Below are 10152 nucleotides of genomic sequence, written 5' to 3'. Positions count from 1 at the left end.
TCAAATAAATTATTATCATGGAGAAAATCACACAGCTGGTCTGCGACTACTTTCTCAAGGATCTTTGAAAGAAAGGGAAGATTAGATATTGGTCTATAGTTGGCAAACACCTCTGGATCCAGGGTGGGCTTTTTTAGAATAGGTTTAATTACAGCTACCTTAAAAGACTGTGGTACATAGCCTGTTAATAAAGATATATTGATCATGTCTAATAAGTGAGTGTTAACTAAAGGTAAGACTTCCTTAAGTCATATCATAGTCGTATCATAGCAACCACATGCAACCAAAGCGTTACAGCTGAAAAAACGCTGTGCCTCCAAAGCATTCTCATCTAGGCGTTTCCTGAGGCACGCCTGGTGTTTTCAGCAGGGAAAAAGCAACTTGGTGGAGACGAGGCCTTAGAGGATCTACAGCTTTTGGCTTGATTTTTCAGCCCCAGAGGTTGCCACTTGGGGCTAATAGTGCCTTAGCACTATTACTCGGTCTTGCATGTTCCATATACAGTGTGCACTTAATCAGTTCAGGTTATGTTAATCTCTTCCATCCAATGTATGATGGACTAGATTCCAGCCCCCCGTGACTCTGTACAGGGTAAACAAGCTCTTAACTGCACACAGTGCCTCCTTATCTCTTGGTCAATGTTTATCAAGGAATCCTCCGTACTCATGTTGAGACGGGGGTTAAATCTGCAAAGAAACACTTCACTTAAGATTGTTGACTCCAAGGCATCGTGTTAGCTCAGCAGGTGCCCGGGAGTTTGAGTCTGACTCATGACTTTCGCAGCATACCTCCCTCTCCTCTGTTTTCCCTCCATCTTCATTGTAGGCCATCTAGTGAAGCATGGCTGCCATAAAAATAATCATTAAGGAAAGATTATCTCCCTCTCACCTCTCTCTCAATTTCTCTCCATCTCTCATTGAGTTTGGAATGCACCAGTGCAATCTCCCCCGCTGAGAATAACACTCATGTTGGGTAATTTTGTCTTACATAAGGGAGAGTATTGCACACAACAAGACATGTAAAAACAACATCAGGCAAGGCCAGAGGGAGAGAATGCAATCCTCAGCTATTTGTAATGGAGAACAGGGGAGGGGCAGAGGGGTGGAAGATGGATGTGATTTCACATTAATTGTGTGGGTTCACAGGAGTGTGCGTGTGTATGTGTGTAGTGTGTGTCCACATGGGGTGGGAGGTGTTAGTGGAATTTCTGAGAGCTATGCTGATTTTACAGGCACAGCAAGGACTGTGTGTGTGTGTGTGTGTGTGTGTGTGTGTGTGTGTCTGTGTCTGTGTCTGTGTTTGTGTGAGTGTGTGTGCACATGTAAGTCAGCATGAATGCATGTGTGGGCATGTGCCTGCATGTGTGTGAATTGGGGAACATGTGATTTTGTGGCTACATGTATGCATGCGTGTGTTTAAATCAGTTAATGTGTGTGTGTGTGTGTGTGTGTGTGTGTGTTGGGCCTCCACACTTGGCTGGGGGTAGCGAGTGGAATCTTCAGAGTGTGATGTTAAATTTGCAGAGTCTGTAGAGCCAGAAACAGGCTGGTGAATCTTCCACAAGTCAGTTGCTGTATAACAATGTTTTTGTTGCTACAAGCAAAAACAAGCCACACAGGGAGGTAAATTAGCTTTATTAGCATTTGCTTTTTTATTGCCTTTTACAGCTCCATTAGTTGCCTTTTTTTCTCAACATCGAATCAAATTGGCATGTCATGTGAAAGTGGTGACAGGCCCACAGAGAATTACCACCCAATTCCACATCTGTTTTAGCCTCTTTCGGCTTGTTTTAGTTTTACTGCAGGCTACCCGACCAGCATGATGATAGCCGACAGGCAGAAACAGGCTAGCTGGTGAACTAAAGTCAGACATCTATGCCCAAAATATTTTTTAGTTAGTCAAAATCAGAACCAGAGATTAAATATTGGCCTTAAGGTCTTTGCACACTGAGTCCATTCATTCATCCAAAATCTTTGCACGTTTAAAAATAAATACGACCTCAAGTTGTCTCAATTACGTTTGCACACTAACTATGAAATCTTCATCCGGCATTAAAATTTTCAGAACAGGCTCAATTTTCTGTATTTTTCGCATCTGTCAAAGACCTTTAGTGCAGTGGTTCCCAACTGGTCCAGCTACGGGATCCAGATGTCTCCTTAGTCGTAAGTTCAAGGTGCACACATTTTAATTTATTCAGCGTCATACTTGCGTTTGGCCATGTTGCCGAGCTAGTGCTGTCTCTGTCAAGTAGCTGTCCATTCTACAGCAGGACACAGCACTTCAAAATAAAAGCTCTGTGGCAGAAAATCACTACTCATTACTTCACTTGCGGTCCATTCAGAATGGACCCACAACCCACTTTTGGACTGCGACCCATCAGTTGGAAGTCACTGCTTTTGAGAGTTCTTTGGCCAAGAAGCAGAGAGACACAGTATGCTTTCATAACTCAGACAGCCTACTTTCAACCGGTCATATGGTAATATTCAGGTGGATGATGATGACAAGGAGAAGGACGTAATAGAGGACAACCGCACACACACAGACAGAGATGGAGAACAGTTCAGCCCCTTCAGCTGTGGTGCCAAATGCAGGACACTGGCAGAGAGAGGCTACAGCCAAGCATCTAATTTTCGTTTTGTCTTGTATGGAGAATTTTTGCAATGAAAGAACCAACAAAACACATCAGGGTCAGTGTGCAAGGTTTCTGTGCATAACAATTTTTATCAGATGATCAATTAAAAAAATGCACCCACACAAATCGACTGTGTGTGTTCAGAGTTGTTTATTTTCTAAATAGCCAGAAGCACAACTTTAAATTCATGCTTTTTGTCTCCAGTGCACGTTAAGGCCCAGACACACCAATATCAAAGAACTAATGGTGATGAAGGCTGACTGCCTCACATCGTCTGTGTTTCTGCTAAAAGGTTGTACATGAACACATCGCAAAGACTACAGCCAGCAACCAGCTGGCACATTCTGCGCCTGTGTGAGAGGACAAAACTCCCCATACCAGCAGGTGGTGGTAGTCTGTATTCGTCATTCTAAAAGGGAAATTGGGAGACTGACAGGAGGGATTCAAGATGCTAATTAGCCAGCTAGCACATTCAATTCACCGATTTTTTTTTACAGTGCGCCAGCGAACAGTAACACAAACAAACAATTTCTGCTTCAGAGTTCAGTGGCTGAAAAAATAATCTTACCTGATATAACACATTTGTTTTAATCTTACCCCCTCGGACTTTAGCTGTTTGTTTACTTTCCTCACTTCCATTTCTCTTCTTGTGCACTGAGCTGAACTGCCAGTCAGAGTGATTTCAGTCATTGACAGGCTCCACAGGCTCTGACACTGATTCAACATGCTGTATCAACCAAAAACAAATCAAAAAAACAACAAAGGCTGGTAGTGCCAATGGTGCAGGACACGCCACAAAAACTAGGGCGACAGACACTTACTGACATCCTGACAGTGACCAACAGCCATCTGTCGGCTCGTGTGTCAGGACCGTAAGAGAACAACTTTCTTAAGCATTATCGATGCAACACAGTAATAATAAAGGGCTGTATGTTGGTCAGTTTACAGAAACAAGCCTTTGTAAATATGCTGAATAAGCTGCTTAGAGTGAAGTTGTCTTCAGCTGCTGCTACATACCTAGCATGCTTTGCAAATGCTGCATTCTGAGATCCAAGATATAATAGAGTACAAACATGTGACACAGAAAATGTGTGAAATGGAATATGCAACAGGTGAACACTGCTGAATGTATTGGCTAGCTCTGGGAGTATACATCCCATTTTTAAGGCAATGTTTTCATTGTTTCCTTCTTTTATTTCCTTCTTTTGCAACCTTGTTTCCCTCTCTTTTCATCCTTTCATTTCTTTGTCCCGTCCGTTGTCTCCGTTTAGCCTTATTTCATTTACCTATTTTCTTCTTTCATTTCCTTGTTCTGTTACCATGATTCCTTTCTATAGCCTTGTCTCCTTGTTTCCTTCTTTTAAACTTTGTTGTGTCCTTTTAAAGTTTCCTTCTTTTTTTCCCTTGTCCCCTACAGAGTGAGACAAAGGGATAAGTCAGGGCAGGGTGTGTATGTGTGAGGCTTCTGTATTAAATACACAATGTTGCATCATTTTTAGGTCACATCACTTGACAAAATATGATGAAAGAGGTGAACAGATATCAGATAGGAACTCAGAAACATGCAAATAAAGAATGTATAGGCCTCCAAAAGAGGTAAGGAGGGGTGTAGACATGTCATATGTTTATTGTTATGCTATTGTCTGTGATATTAGTTTTCTACATGGGGCAAATACACACATTTTAATCCTTAAATGTAATATCTTTAAGATGGGTGTGCACTGTGGAACACTTGCACTGAGTCACTGTATTTGCATCAAGATGAACATCTCACCTTGGGCGGGTCAGAAAACGGAAGTGTGCCTCCCTGGTGATAGTTCAAGTCAGAAACAGGAAGTGCTCCTCAAACTGGACATGTTTTCAAAATCAACTTGCCCATTCAGTGTGTGTGTGTGTGTGTGTGTGTGTGTGTGTGAGTGTGTGTTACTCAGTATCATGTGATATCAAACCATGAGTTAGTTGCTTTTCTTGCAGTTGACTGACTTCAGTGTGATTGACACATCAACTCTCTTCTCTTTGTCTCTTAGTATCTGAAATCTCCTGGAGAACTGAAGCAGGTTTCTCATTATCAAAATCTGTCACACATTATTTAAAGTTTAAAAGTTAAAAGTTTTTTAATAAGTTGATCTCCTGGCTCTGAGTAAACCCCTTAAAATCATCTCTGTTCATCAAAATTACATATTTATAAGTATTTTCCATGAAAAATTCCTTAAAGGTGAAGTGCATAAGATTTAAGGGGATTAAGTATTTTCTAGCAGAAGATTTCAGATTTCAACCAAAGCTTTTCCCGGTTATATTCCTTAAGGGTTTATTGTTTAAGAGGTTTTTACCAGGAGCAGAATTATCCACTGAGGTGTCTTCCTCTCCAGTTCTGGGGTACTGTATGACAGTGAACACGGTGATCTCCATAAAAGAGGACCTGCCCCATATGTAAACAGCTCATTCTAAGGTAATGAAAACAAAACGATCCCTATTATCAGGTGATTATACACTAAAGAAAAAAATAATCATCATATTGTATTCCATTTCTGTCAATACATCCCCTTAAATCCCACACTCTGGACCTTTAATGCTTTAAAATAACTCTACCTTTTGCCTGATTTAGTATGTGCAGGTGTATGAATATGCAAATGAGTCCCGCCCTTCAGCCGTATCCCTGCAGCTCGGGCGTACCTGCTCATCAAACACACAAACCTCTGCTTGTAAACACTGATTGATAACACAAGCCGTCCGCCTGGCTGTGTTATCAACAACTAATAATATGCTGTGAATGACGGATAAACCTTGTTCCTAATCACCATCTCTGACAAGCTGAAGTGAAAGGGAAACTTAGCTTTCAAAATACGGATATATATCTACACCAGTAGTGTTATAGAAAGCCCCACCCAAAAGTTGGCAGGACTGCCTCCTTAGGTTTGTGATGAAACAAATCCTGGAAGTGTGAGTCCACGTTTCTGAGACTGTCATGGGTACACTGCAGCTCCAAGGGGGAAGTGCTTAACTGCTTATTCTCTCGTGATATGTCTTATAAAAAAGCATATAAAAAAATACAGTGATGGAGATGATAAGAAGCTTAAAAACCTCCATATTCACTGGAGGGGGTATTTAATGTCAAGTCATGTGTAACTCTTTACATAGTTAACTTCACCCTTCAACTTTAAGGGTGAAGTCAACTATGGCTTCAAAGGTGCATTTCTACATGAAACATCCCATCTCTAAGCTTCTGTTGCATGCACACTAGTAACTGACAATACAATCGACAGCCTCAGTCAATTGACTTTTATAGTTTGGGTAAAATTAAGATGAATTCAGCAACTATGGTGCCATCGTACCAGTTGTTTTGAATACTGCTGTGATTCACACCTCTAACTGGTGGTGACAAACAAACAGTTTTTTTAAACGAAGTTAAAATAATGAAAACATGCTGCCATAACTTTGTCACATTATCAAACGAAATGGGAATACAGACAGGGAAATGTAAACCCCAGCCTTGCCCACTTCACAACTCTATGATATTTATTGTGCTGCTGAAGTGGCTGAATTCTACCAGCTAATTAGCAGGTGTATAGTGCTATTTGTTTAGGTCTGGGGGCACACCTACAATATGCGCATGCATGCAAATCATGGCTTGTCTCTAAGGTTTAGTAACTACTGTCCCTACAGTGGCAAGTTTACATACATTAGTCATCTACAGCTACAAAACTGGAGGATATTTAGCTGCTTCTTTACTATTTAAGAGTTAGCTAGCGATAGACTGAGAAAAAATAATTTAATTCGCTGTGCTGATCAAAGGGTGAGTTGGCATTGTGAATTTATCTACACCCCGGACTACCCTGGAAATCCAGAGTTCTCGCAAGAGCACAATTTGAATTTGCTCAGCGAGTCACTCTGGCAATCAGTAATGATGCTCATTACCTATGCCCATGAAACCGAGCTGCACCAATCACATCTGTGTATCTGATATAGGCGGGCCAGAGGCAAGCTAAACAGATGACGACAGCGCTGCGACGACGAAGTCCGGAATCAGTCAGTAAACATTGCAAGATGGCTAGGGATGAGCACCAGTTGTTTGAAACGGCTTTGGCCGCTACAATGAACGAGTTAGACTTGGCTTTTTCTCTAAAAGAGGAACAGAAGACGGTGACGACGTTTTGGCTGTTTTGCCGACCGGATACAGCAAGAGTCTAATCTACCAGTTAGCTCCGCTGGTAGCTAAGCATATACATCACCCCGCGTATTGTTCTGATTGGTCGTAGTGTTATCCAGTTGCATGCAGTGATATTTACAAATGCATGCTTGGTGCCGCCCCTCGAGTTGGGCCATTTTCATTACTCATGGCCAGACCCTAAATCTTTCTAGATTTGGGTCTGGATTTCCAGGCTAACCCCGACATGCAAATATGACAACTCTGACCATTGCATTTGTTTTTATTGTCTCTCTGGCATGACATACACTTAACTGATGATTGGATCTTGAAGTGCTTAGAAATGTATAGGCCTAGGACTTTCAACTCCATCATGTGAACTGGGCAGCATGGTGGTGGTCACCTCACAGCAAGATGGTTCCAGGTTCAAATCTAGGGTGGGGGAGACCCTCTGTGCAAGCCCTGCTCCAGGTTCTCTGGCTTCCTCCCACAGTCCAAAGACATGCAGGCTAGGTTAACTGAGGACGATAAATTGCCCGTAGGTGTGAATGTGAGCGTGAATGGTCTTCTGTCAGCCCTGTGATAGTCTGGTGACCTGCCCAGGGTGTACCTAGCCTCTTGCCCAATGTCAGATGGGATAGGCTCCTGCACCCCTAACAGGATAAGCGTTTATGGAAAATGTATGAATTATGTGAACTGTGAATATTCCATTTCCTCACTTGGAAAAAAAGAAGTAGTGGAGCGTCTTTCCCGTGTGCTCTGGGAGCACTTCACCCCTATTAGTTAGCCACTAGCTGCTAAAGCTAAGCTATGGAGGTGACATTTTATATTATTCATCATAACCAGGCAGTATTTCAGCAACACTAAAAGGTCAACTGATCTTGAAGCCCTGATAGAAAAGGTTGTGTCTTTCAGCTGCAAGAAGATTTTGAGACTTCCACTGTCACATAGAGCCGTTAGCGAGTTATCATGCTGCTCATCAGCTGGTTCAAAAATAAACTACAAGAAACAAAGAAAAAAAGAGCAGCAGACTTCTGAGTAGTGTTTCCATATCCTCAACCTGTTTATCCATAACAGGTTATGCAATAGGATTGTTTGACACAGTTGATAAACATGACTAGATAAGGGATCTTCGTTATTTCTGACCCTTGTGACACATCAACTTTTCTCAGAAGTGGGTTTCCAAGAAAGCCACCCGTCTATCTACCTGTAGAGACAGCAGCGCTAATGGCACAGAGATAAGGGGGCATGATGTAAAAACACACAGAACTCTGCTGGAATTTTCACAACACATTTTCACATATCCACCCACATCAGAGTGAGAGGATGACACGGCCCTTTAAATGCCAGGTGGGAGGGATTTGTCATATGTGGGTTGTAACTCAATTAAGTATAGTTTTATGTAAGATATTACCATATAGCAGTCCCCTATTCACAAAACGCTTACTCAGATGTTTGTGTGGTAAGGCTGACACGTCAAGCAGGATCAGACAAACAAACAAAATCAGTATACCCAGGTTGACCCAAATAGTTTTTGACCCAGTAATCACAGAGGGTTGACACACTTTTGGACTTTGACGCCTCTGACACTGGCCTGAGAGATATTCTGCTCCTCCAACACCCATAAAAGAGCTATTCTGGACTCTAAACAGTGCCGCTCGACCAAACTGAGGGAAACATGGAGTCATTCCTGGAATTACAATGTATAAACTAAAGCTTGCCTGGTATTTTAGAAAACTGAAATCAACCCATTAAAGTTTGGCCTGTTTCAGCCAACAGTTAGTGTTTTTCTAAGTCTACAGTTGTGTTTAACTTCAGTCCTGCTGCAAAATGCCAGATCCAAGCTTTACTTTCTTGATTTCATTTGTTGTTTTGGATCCCATTCATCCAACTGTGCATAATATTTCAGGCTGGGCATAATCTGTCAGCGCTGCCTTTAAATCTAACCGGCTGTCTCATGAGATGATTGCGACAAAGTTTCAGCCCTGCTCCCCGAGAAATTATGAAAGCCATTTACAATTGATCATGTTTTCACTTTGTTGCTCCTCTCTCATGCTCACTCTGTTCATCTGTCGCTCAATTGCCTTTTCGCACCCAGCATTTTGTTCTCTCTCCAAACCAGAGGTGGATCAAAATGCCCAGCCGGCATGCGGAGTCCACAACACTGACCTGAATTCCCCTCTTTTTCCTTTGCTTCCTCTGCTTCACTGTCTCTCTGTCACTGCCTCCCCACCCCTTCATTTCCTCTCTTTCTCTCTTTCTGTCCTCTCCCCAGCTGTCCTTCTCTTCAAAGTGAACCCAACGCACAAGGTGGTTTTGCTACTTTTTTCATGCTGCTCTGTGTGTAATCACCACATTCCCAGCTCTTCAGCTGTTTATCAGGATCTCACTTTGTGAAAACACTTGTACGCAGGGTGGGTGTTTCCAAGGTTACCGCAGAGGCACTAAATAACTGTGACAGCTGTGGCTGGGGACTCTAGTCAAGCAAAACGATATCGCCATAGATACAGAGTACTAGTAAACAACTACATTTATTCCCCACGCTCTGAAAACAAACAAATTAGCATTATGAACTCAAACAGGCATAAACACGCTCCCGATTCTTTAAACAGGTGAAAGCTTGTGTCACGTGTGTGAGCAGCGTTAACAGGAGGGTATTAAATAAACAGCACTATGGCAAGGTTTCTGGAACGCCAGCCAGTGGCCGCCAATGCCAGCTCTTTAGGAAGAGACCCAAAACATATTCACAGCTAACGGTGCTACAAATCTGTCATTATATTACATCCACTTTACTGAGAGGTTAGAGGCAGAGGAGAATGCCTGGATTGTAATCTCCACAGTAGTGTGTCTGTGGCCATCTGTGCCGCAGTGTTAGTGTGTGTGTCTAGTGGTCTGCGTGACGTCTGTTCAGTGCCCATGCGGCTGGTGCTGCATTCATCTTTCAGTCACCCAAAAGCAGATGTCACCAGGACGATGGGGAGCGGCAGATTGCCGTGGCGACCGACCGGTGGCAGGTTGAAGGTGTCTCCGCCCCGCGGTGCCCAGCAGATGGAAGCTGAGGTCATTATCTGCTGCTCTGTTCATCTCCTTACCCCCCCACCCCCTCACACCCTCACACACACACCCATGCCCTCTCCCTTTCTCCCTCTCACACTGCGTCACCGTACTGCAAAGACGTATCAGATCAGTTACTGTGTGATTGGCATTAAATGTAAACACATTATTAAGTGCTCTACATCATGCAAACACATTAAGCAACTTAAACTGTTTGTTCTGCTGTCAATTAAAACTCATTATCACAGTCTTCTCTGTGGGTGTGATGAGTGTTTCCTTGTGTAATGAGACCCAGCATTACAACCCTGATACCTGTGATGGA

Source organism: Epinephelus moara, chromosome 6, assembly GCF_006386435.1.
Source record: "Epinephelus moara isolate mb chromosome 6, YSFRI_EMoa_1.0, whole genome shotgun sequence".
Taxonomy (NCBI): Eukaryota; Metazoa; Chordata; class Actinopteri; order Perciformes; family Serranidae; genus Epinephelus; species Epinephelus moara.
This window is presented reverse-complemented; position numbering follows the sequence as displayed.